General features: G+C 38.7%; 1 long non-coding RNA gene across 1 annotated transcript in view; it reads left to right on the top strand.

The window, feature by feature from the left end:
• The window catches only part of LOC107665884 (uncharacterized), a 64,475-nt gene extending 55,075 nt beyond the window's left edge, over positions 1-9,400 (top strand). The window contains exons 2-4 of the long non-coding RNA XR_001631610.1: positions 6,915-6,983; positions 8,509-8,561; positions 9,158-9,400. This is a non-coding gene — a long non-coding RNA (uncharacterized LOC107665884). The remainder of the gene's footprint in view (positions 1-6,914; positions 6,984-8,508; positions 8,562-9,157) is intronic.
• Positions 9,401-11,341: the final 1,941 nt, after the last annotated feature.

The raw sequence follows: 11,341 nt of genomic DNA on the forward strand, positions 1-11,341 counted from the left end.
TTTTAGCAAATGGCTGCAATATAACAAAGAGTGAAAAATTGAAGGGGGTCTGAATACTTTCCGTACCCACTGTATATATATATATATATAGATATAGATATAGATATAGATATATAGATAGATATAGATAGATAGATAAATTTTCTGAAGAACTCAACCCTGCACATTCCTCTATGAACTGGGACAGATGTCTGTTGGCTGACATCCAGATGCCTTTAACTGCTTTGTAATTCATTTACCATCTTTTTTAATTCCTATTCTCTATTTTTCTTTTAGCCACTCTTACTCTGGAAGAGATTTTTACTCTTTTTATATACTGTACTCTCAGTGTTCCAGTGTGGAATTTACTGATTCAGTGTTGCTCCACATTAAATCCAGAACCACTTTTTGTCAGTTATTGACACATACCGTCTAAATATGTGCACATATGCATTCATATTCTGTTTTCTTCCTCCCTCTTTTTCTTTTATTTCTTTGCTCTGTCTAGGTTTTTTTGCTCGTTCACTGTTCCCCTTAGGAATGTTGGCTTGAGCTCAAAAATCCTAAATCAACCACAGCTTGTCTTTGCTCCCTGGGCCCCACTGCTTTCAGGCCATCACCCCACATGTGGACGTGTAGACCCCGTCTGGGATAGTGCAGATCAGCGGCCTCCACTGACTCTTATGTGACCCTTTCAACCTGTCCTGAGCTCTCCAAAAAGTGCAGTACAACCTCTCCCCTATTTACTATATTTCTGTCATTTTTAAATGGTATGTGGCAAAAACTCATAAGCAACTTCACTGTAGTATTTCAGAGCAAGAAACGTATTAGCCTGTCGATACTGATAAATTAAAATGTAAAAAACTGTTGTTATTAGCCGATGGCTGCAAGAATATTACGTTTTTGTGCATACCTAAATTTTACATTTTTATCATCCAACATAAATTACAGTGAATATGTATATAATACACAATAATGTACAAATCTACATTGTGAAATTGTAAACTCAAAGTTTACAGTTTACAAAGTTAACTTTTCTTTCTCAAATAAATGATTTTCGTTTGAACTTTCTATTCATCAAAGAATCCTGGAAAAAATGTTTCACGGTTTACATAAAAATATGAAGTGTTTTTAATTTAAAATAGGTTTGCTAACAAGTTGCTATATGAGGAGTACAACAGTTGTTCGATCTGTTAAGCCCATAATCTCAGGTTCCTGTGGTAGATGTAGTCTTTATTTAGCAATTTATGTTCATGCTATTTTTCTTTTTCATTGTTCCTCCACATGAGGCACATATTCGGCACAATATAAGAAATTTTATTAAAGGAATATGACAATGGTTATTTGGCGGTGGCCCAAGGTGCGGGGTTAGCTCTCGCCTCTGGCCTTCATATGTCCTTTCCTCCCACATCCAGACACAAACACACACTTACCGTTGCTCTACCTTTAACCGTAGAAGAGCGGATGGAGAAAAGGCAAACCCAAGTGGAAAAATTTGTTATACAGATGTCAAGTGTGGAGGGCTGCTTTTCTGGATCCAGCGTCTCCTCTTCCCTGTGGCCTCTTCTTCTCTTCTAATCCTCTACCTCTCCATGACCTTTTCCCATCTGATTATCTGCTTCTTTCTCATCTTTTTCTCTCGCTCTCTCCTTCAGCACTGGCCTTTGTGTGGCTGCTCTGACTAAGGACTATTTTGGTTTGAATGTATTGAATTGCTTTGTTTATTCAGGCGCTCTTTGAAATATGCAGCTCTTAACGTTGTCTCCATATTAAAGGAGTAAACCAGTGTGACGTATATTCTGGCCATCAAGGCAATGCGCCTTAATCCAAGTAAGAATACTGTAACCCTTTACTTTTCTGGGTTGAAAGTGGAGAATTCCCATGATCGTACAGGCAGAGCTTTTCACTAGCTGATTTTGCTTGAAATGGCAAACAACTGCATACAACTCTTTAGCTGGGACCAAGTGTTAGATTAGCTTGCAATTGTCTGCTACATTGTTAGTAAAAGTTTTCTTCTAAGAATGGCTTTTTAAATGATCAAGCAACATTGCAAGAAAAGCAGGCAGAAAGGGAGGCCCACGTATGTGCTATCCGTGGGGAAAGGCATTGTCTGTATTTTGCACATGGCCTTTATGGCCTCAAGCAAATTCTCCACGTAAGTTTAAGAAGTATTTGATTGAACCTTTGCCCAAGGGCCAGATTGGTTTCGTGTGCACATTTAGAAAAAAAGATTTCCAGACTCCTTTGAAGACTGGGCATCAGTCAGACAAGAGAGAGATGCATATGTACCAATGCTACCAATGCGAAAGCATTCATAACATTATGGTGTTTAATATTGTCTTATTTTAAGGCAAAATTTTTCAATTTCACGGCTTGGCTCAGTCAGCTGATTCTATTCTATTCTATTCTATTCTATTCTATTCTATTCTATTCCTCTTATGTTTGAGTGCTCTGTGACAGGAACTTCTCTTTGCAATTTGGTCAGTGCCAAAACATAAATTTTAGGACTTCGTATTTGTGCATTTTGTCATAAATAACAGTCATTTCAGACACTGCAGTTTTTAATTTTTTGACCGGGCTTTCTGGTCTCTTAGCACCTGTGAACCATTGCTTCAGTTTCCCACTCTAGCCCAAATGCATTTCAGATGGAATTGCTTTGATGTGAATTACTATCACCATAAATTGGTCGCTGCTATTTTTACTTAACAGCATCCTTGATTAATGCTTGGTAGGTTGGATATAGGTCATTGGACAGCCCATCCTACAGATGCCCTGTGCCTCTTCAGACTTTAAATTTAAATGGCATTTAGTAATGTTTTTGTTTCCTTTTAAAGAACACTTGAGCTCTGGTATCATTACAGGGTTTCTGTGGGACATTGAAAAGCATTAAATATCATTAAATGATTTTTGTGAAAATTTAGGCCTCAAAAGGTATTAAAAGTCATTAAATTTTATTCCTACAGGCATTACATTTTTTAGGTGGTTTTGAATTAAAATAATATTACTAGTTTATTTTAGTTGAGCAGTTGAGCAAGGATGGCGAGAATGATTCTGATTTTATTACAATCAGTGTAAATGACGATCGATATTGAATAATGTACTGACAGTAACAAGGTCGCACCAGTTGAGGCTCGTGCAGCCTGTCTGTGTAAGAGAGACGCTCGTGGAGAAATCACAACAAATGAGCACAACTGCACAGACAAAGAAACTCACAGAAGAAACATACTGCGGTAAAAATTGAGTTTTCACATTTAAAACATATGATAAAACCTAGTTAAGCAACATGAGACGACGAAAAGAGTGCTGGTTCCCGAACATCAGCACGATTGCAGATTTGACATTGAATTTTTTTTCATTCAGTAAATAAGTAGTTAATATTAAGTGACTCAAATTTTTTTAAAATAAAATAAATGTTTAAAACGGTTCCAAAAAAAGATCCCAGCAGAACAGTTGCGCATCTCAGTTGATTCAGAATGTCTAACATTCTACATCTATTGGTACTTTGTTATATCAATTTTGAAATATCTGCAAATGTATTTTGACATTTTAAGCTGCTACATTTTAAGTCTGCTGATCTATTTCTAATTCAGTTTAGAGTGATACAGTTTATTTAAATTATGTAGATTTTTTAAATATCCAAGATTATCATCATTGCATCATTGTCAAATCGAATGGTTAATTTAAAACATATAGGCCTGGTTTCACAGACAGGGCTTAGGTTAAGCCAGGATTAAGCCATAGTTCAATTAGGACATTTAAGTAGCTTTTATGAATGTGCCTTAGATAAAAACACTACCGATGTGCATCTTGAGATAAATGCCACTGTCAGATTTTAAGATCAGTCAGTAAAAGTTTCTTTCAGATAAAGGGGTCCTAGTATGCTCTTTTACAAAGTCTTGATTTTGTTTTGGGGGTGTACTAGAACAGGCTCTGTTTAGACACGTAATACTGCACGCTGAACAGTGCGGGAAACTTCAGACGTAGGGCTGGGTATCGTGTTCGATACTTTTTAGGCACCGACCGAATTGCCTCGATACCATCGAGTATCGAAAAACGTCTCGTCGTTCGGTACCAAATTTCGATACCTAAGGGGTTAATCTCATCACCGTCAGTGAGCCAAGAAAGGCTCAGGTATACTTCACTTTCCGCGTTCCGTTCCGTCTCGTGCTCAGCCGTGTCCGCACAGCTTTCAAAGTATACTCAACCGCGGATGAGTGCAGACGGACGAGCTCAACACAGGCGCAGTTTGACTTGCGCTCTGTCTCAACTTTCACCTCGCGCATGCACTGTTGAACGCGGACCGTCCGAAGTATACTTTGGCCTTAAGCCTGCAGCACTAGCCAGTGTGTTCGACTACTGTGTGCTTCATTTATAGAGCTATATTATAGGTCGCGCTTTCTCTTTCCGTTTGCTCCGTTTTTTTAAACACCGAACTTCAAACTCATCCATGCCAAATTGTTCATTCTTGAAGTAAACTTGTGTCCATTTGGTGATTAAATAAACTGTTTTAGACCACTGCTCGAGTTGAACGCGACGCGTCCGGAGTGTGTGTGATACCGGTGAGTTCTCCTAGACTCAGCGCTGCGCTTTTATTTTGATTAGATAATCATCAAGTGTTCAAGAATAGAAGCAGTTAAAGTGTGAGAGTATGCATACAATATCCATATGTATATAATTTTAATGATATAGCCTTTGTGTATATATTTAAAGATGTGCATCTTTAAGCATGACAGTTGAAATGAAATGGTAACACTTTAAAATAAGAGTCCATTTGTAGCATTAAGATTAATGAAAGCTGTGTAAGTATTGTTCCTTGTTAGAGTGTGTTAATTTCAACATTTACTATTACTATTATTATTATTTTTTTTACTACTACTACTACTAGTGGTTCAGTACTGTTTTTGTTAATAAAGCACTATTTTAGTTTTTGTTCAGTATCAATTTTAAAACTATCGGTTAATTAATCGGTATCGGCCAGTGTGGTCCAACCTAGCTATCGGTATTGGCAAAATCCACTATCGGTCGACCTCTAGTCTTAATGTCTCTTTCCATTGAATGGTTCATTTGATGGTCAAATAAAATCAGGTTGCTGATGTTACTTATTATGAATACTATAATTGAATTTAATACTCAAAATTTAACACACATCCCATGCGATTTATAAACTAAGAAAATGTAAAGGATAAATGCCAGTTGTGTACCTTTCTCAGGCTCATGCTGCTCTAATTGGTGGCCATAGCCAGACAACTAAACTCGTTTCCAGCAAGTTGCTACCCACCATTCACAGCCTGTCTGAGAGTGCCAAGAAGTACCATTCAGCAACCAAATAAACAGAGCAGTGGCTGAGCTCATTTGCATTGTCCAAATACCAATATATACAGTGGAAAGATTTGTATTGAAGCAACTGCTACAGAATCTCAATAGCTTTTTCGTGAACACTGAAAAGCCAAAAACGTACAGAGAAACTAGAAATATTAAAAGCAGAACTTGATAAGGGACTTGATATTATGCTTGTAGAACAGATTTCAAGCCAAGGCCAGCAGAACAGTGCAGTCCTACAAGCTGTATCTGCTCAGTTGATAACAAAGAATTGACAGATGCAGTCAGGGTGCCTGGGTGATGCAGAACGTAATAGTGACCACTAGGCTTGCCGCGATAGACGGTGTTGATGGTGATACCGGTGTTAAGCCACAACACCGGTTACGTCACTTGCCCACTGGGTCACCGACCCCCACTGTCATTTTGATTTTTTATAGTAATAAAAATCATTTAGTTCAGTAAAAGAACAGACACTACAATTAAAAACTGAATGCGGCTGCTCAATGCAGCGTGCCGAACGACAGTCGCATCACACAGATCAGATTTCATTTATCCAGTGAGTAGAGAGTCGAGCTGACTGACAAGAAGAGTGGGGTGAGGTGAGACAGACAAATTGCTTTTCTCCGAATTGCCGCTATTTGTAAGTGAAAGTAAAACGGGCACACCGCTTTTACAAGCTATTTAAAAGCGAAGGAAAGCGAGGAAAAGAGGGGAACGCCCTGCCCCTGCGGTGATACCGGTATTACCGGTGTTGTCACACGACGATTAATCGGTGGGAAAATTTCCTCACCGTCACAACCCTAGTGACCACACAGAAGAGAGCCTGAGGGAGGCCTGTAATGAGATGTGATGTATACGGCAATGAGACCCCATATGCCAGACGCCACATGGCTTTTCTAACATAGTAAACTTTCTCTGTAGCTCACCTGGTACAGCATTGCACTTGTGATGTGGAGTGCTCTGATACGAGTCCTGAAACACAAGTCACAATAAAAGAGATCAATTACTGGTAGAAGCAAGCAAAAATGGCTTGGTTGCATCAGCGAAATTTTCAAGATTGCTTTTGTTAACGTTGTCAGTTAGGTTTAGAGTAGGGTGTAGTATAGGCGATAAGATATTGTAAACCACGATAGAGCATTAACCTTATAGCACCACTCATTGGACATTTCATTTCCCAACTGCCGCTATACACTACGTACAAAAAGCTATGTAATAAAATATTGCCAAATTCACGTTTGTCTGTTCTTGATTAAACTGAATGGACATTTAAATACTGACACATTTCACATCAGCACCTGGTAGCGGTCTGGAGATATGTGATGGTTTTCAACTTAAAAGGTGAACGGTTTGAGTTTTACTTAGTAGAATATTTTAGTTAGTAGGTGGTTTAATTTTGAATTGAGAACAGCAGTTACATCTGTGAGGGTCAGACATTTGTGTATTATGTTGAAGTTCTTTGTAAAGATAACAGCCAATTGGCGAGTAGCTGTTAAATGTGCACACGGCGCATTTGGTCCTGGTTTGATAAAAGGACTTTTTAAGTTGAAAGCCTTTTACTGTACTCATTCTGTCTTGCTTTACTGACAGACAATCTGACTTTTGTTTGTGACATTTAGACATCATTCTATAGGAGGTATCTGTTGCTCAAGATGGCGGCTGGTCTGGTTTAATCGAGGACGGGTCAGGTAATTCTCACTGATGCTATCATATGTCATTACCAAAAGCCTTTGCCACATTCTGGGCTTTTGATCTCTCTCTTTCACCCTTGCTTCAGTCTCCACCTCTATTTTCTCTTACACTGTATGCTGGTCCCAAGAGAGCTCAGTTTAAGTTGGTCAGACTGGGCTGGTGGGCCTCTAGGTTGAGGTTAATGAAGAGGTGAAGTGAAAAGTCCCTGCTGTGTTATCGTGGCCCTCCCTGCTCTGGTAAGGAGATTTTCCCCCTATGTTGGGGTTAATGCCTAGGGTGAGATATCATGTCATATATCAAAATACATCATAATTCATATGGTCATCATAGAAGAGGTATATAGATGTCATTTTACAGTATGTATGTATGTATAAATAGCATTTTTAATGTCTCTTTTTTTATGTCATGTCATTGACCCACAGGCAATGTGTGAAGTCCAACATGGTCAAGGTTTAGGGCTTACTCCTGAGTTCAGAGAGCTGTAGCTAGTTATTGGCTCAGGGGACCTGTAAAGCAAGACTTTTGGAGTCTTATGGCCCTCATAACTGTGCTCATATGTTAGCTTTTCTTTGCTCCCTCACCCTCTTTTTTTCCATCACACATCTCGCTGAAGTGGCTTTAACCTCCTGCTTAAAAACAAAGACGTTTTGTGAGTGTGTTCCACAGACCGTCACTGTTTTTCTTTTGTACACTCACTGGTGTCGATTCTGCTCTGGACAAAGGCTCCTCACTGGTGTGGGATGGCACACAGGCCGCCACTCGGTGTTACTGGCACAGCAAACAGCTTGGGCGATGCGGGCAGAGCCTGATATCACAGTGTTTTACTTGACCATATAGTACACTGTGTACACACATAACTGAAGCCAGATCTGTGTCATCAACATTCCTTGTGTATTATTTATTTATTAAAAAAAAAAAAATGTTTGTGGTAATCTTTTCTAATCTTTAAAAACATAAATCATTTAATAACACTGTTGAATGCAATCTTTAGCGAATGCCAAAATCAACAACCACCTTTTTCCCCCAAATTTTACATTATAATGATGTGATGGCTAAATGCACTTTTAGCACTTAAAATTGCTCATTTAAAATGACTCAAAGTGAGTACTCATGTGTTATTTTTTAGATAAAATTGAAAAAAGAAAAATAATAACAACCACCATTTGACGGTTATCAGACATGGCACTTATCAACTTATATACTTGTATACTTATCAGCTTATCGAAATTGGCCAGAATTGTAATACTGCTGCATTCCTAACAACTTATTTAGTTGCGCTACAAAATAAAATATATGTATTATATAAAATAAATATACATATTATATAAAGTATTACTTTTAAAAGTAATGCTACCCACCCAACCATTGGAAGGACCCTATTAAATCATGCCACCTTAATAGAGACATTAATCATGTTGTAAATCACCGTTTGTGGAACTGAGCTTTTTGTAGAACACACAGAGAGAAAATGCGTCTTTGAAAGTCTGACAGCTTTTCAGAGCACAGCGTTTCTTTCTATAGGCCGAGAGAGACCTGAAGAATCTTCTGCATTCTAGTCCGTGAATGTTAATGAGGTGAGGACTGATTTTTTTCCTCCTAAGATGTTTGGTTTTGGTAACAAAGCTGGGACGGGGCGCATTTCCCTTGTATTTGTCACCCTCTTTCTCTGTCACTCATGCTCTGGGTGTCTTTCGCACATTCTCACTGTGTGCCAGTTCACTGCATGTGACTGAGCTGTCACATGGAGCAGCAGAGAGCAGGCGCGTAGACATAAGTATAGTGTGATGTACTGTCCCACTCACATAGATGTACACTCTTTTACAGATAAATTTATGGAGGTGCAAGGAGCCTGTCAATGCAATCAAGATGTATTGTCAGTGGTGTTAAAAAAAGCTCCTGGTGGTCTGCAGTTTTAGCCAGTTGGGTGTCACGACTAGCTGTGTGTTTCTGATGGGATTCTGGGTGGTTGGACTGTACATTTTGAAAATAATATGTTGTGACTGGAATAAATTAGTGCTTTTTCTCTGTCCTTATTCGTTATCTTCTCTTTCTGCTTACTTGTTGTGTTTCTATCTGCATATAGTATGGAACACTTTCTGGAAGTGATAGGTGAGAACTTTGGCATGGGAGAATGCCTGGTGCCATCTGGTTTCTTGAATTTTTTTTTCAGTCATGTTGGAGGATAGTAACAAATCATGTTAAAAGAAGAGATGTTACATACTAGCCACCAAGGATGATGATGTCAGCTGTTCAGCTCCAATGAAGAATGCAAGAAACACAAGATTTGTGCTGCATCACTGAACACATCCCAAGAACAAGAGTTAAATGAAGAAGCAAGTAAAATGTCAGATTGGATGGATTAACGCTCATCATTCAGGCATCTAAAGGACAGTCCAAATGACTTAAAGAAATATATCACACAAAAATGAAAGTGACCAAAGTGACAAAAAGTGACAGTAAAGTCGCATATAATATGACAAGAGATTTCCAATTCAAATAAATGTTTTTCTTCTGAATTTTGTTTATCAAACATTCCTAAAAAAAAGTGCCATGATAGTATATTAGTAAGAAATGTTTCTTGAGCAGAATTAGAATGATTTCTGAAGGATCATGTGACACTGCAGACTGGAGAAATGGCTTCTAATAAATTCAGCTTTGCTATAACACAAATAAATTACACTTAAATATATTAAAATAGAAAACAGTTATTTTAGATTGCAATAATATCTCACTGTGTTTTTGATCAAATAAATGCTGTCTTGTTGAGACTTCTTTCAGCACCATTTGAAAAACCTTTTTCAAACGGTAGTATGTATTGTGCATTCATATATTCATTTGTCATTATTAATTCCTCTTGATTTTACAATGTATAGCTGTATCGAAGCGTGATGTTCTGACTTTTGACCCAGGAATATCCTGGAATATATTGCTTTTTATATAGCGTATATTTATATAGTGTATATATTTATATAGAATGTAGTTGAGAAATATTGTGGTTTTGGCACAATACTGAGAGAGTAAAGACAGAATTTTCATTTTTATTTTTGATGAACTATCCCTTTAAACTTGCTGTTGGCTGTCACACTCCAACCCTGGAATGCAAGCAGTGGGATCTGAATGCCAGTCAGCTCTGAAAAGTGTCCCCATGACTGAACCTACACACTTGCATTCACACAAACAAGTATCCTATAGTGTTGTGTGCATATGTGTCTCTGTTGTCCATGGAACAGTCAACAGATACTCCCTCTGGAGTTCTGTTGGATCGTCTAGTGCACGTATGTTTACAGTATGTGCTGGTTTGCGTGTAAGAGTGTTCATTTGTTTTCATGGACCCAACGGATTGAAAATAACATCAGTGTTTACAGTGTCAATAGCACTATGGCCTTTAGTTTCCTAATACCACTACTTATCAATTTCAAATCCTGTATCAAGGTGAATATATGTTGAAGAAAATATGGTCAAAGTGATCTCAGAGAAGACAGAATTGTGCCAGTAACTTAAGACCTCCAGTTGACTTTAATGACTGTTGTAATTATATAACAGTGAGATGGCCTCTATCTCTGGGTCTTTCCCTCCTGCAGGCTTTTTTCCTCCTTTTTGTGTGCTCACTCTGCTGGTCCCTTTCATTGACTCCATTTGTACCTCGCTGTAATCGCTCTATAGAGTTTGGCTTGTCCTTCCTACCTTGTCTTCCTTTCTTTGTCAATCATCTTTCCCTGCTCTTTCTATTCATGTCTGTACTGGTTAGTGGATTTCGTCGTTCCACTCCATATGGTGGCTCTATGATGGTCACATGACCTTGTTCGCTCTCATTAGATACGGATGTGTGAATGAGCATAGATTTTTATTGGGTGCTGTGATGCTTCCCAGAGGCGAGTCGTGAAAGCATCCCATCTAATACTGTGGCCTAGTGAAGCAGGGTTAATGCACTCAGGGTGACAGCGTTTGATGTGTTTTTTTTTTCCTTCAACAAGCAAGATGATACAGGGCCAGGGACGTCTGCTGAGGAAATCGCTGGTGTTGTCACAATCTCTGATGTGAATTGAGTTGTTTACATCAGTGTTTGTCCTCATTACAGTGGTGGGAAGATGATTAGGCTTGATGCAGCGGCTTGAGTGAGGGGTGTGATGAAGACTGGTCGCTCAAGGTGCTACAGGCATCCCAGTGGACAGAGGTTAAAATGTTTGGACAGGGAGGACAGACTTTAAGCATCCCCTGGTAGTGACTAGCCTCATCAAAAAATAGCATGACAACCAGAGTAGATACTGCAACTGTTATATTCATTGAAACTTTCTGTTCCTGTTTTCTTTTCCTTTGACCAATTAAGGGGTGTCCAGTCCTCCTCCTGGAGGGC

The sequence above is a fragment of the Sinocyclocheilus anshuiensis genome, unplaced genomic scaffold, assembly GCF_001515605.1.
Source record: "Sinocyclocheilus anshuiensis isolate Anshui unplaced genomic scaffold, SAMN03320099.WGS_v1.1 scaffold647, whole genome shotgun sequence".
NCBI classification, from domain to species: domain Eukaryota; kingdom Metazoa; phylum Chordata; class Actinopteri; order Cypriniformes; family Cyprinidae; genus Sinocyclocheilus; species Sinocyclocheilus anshuiensis.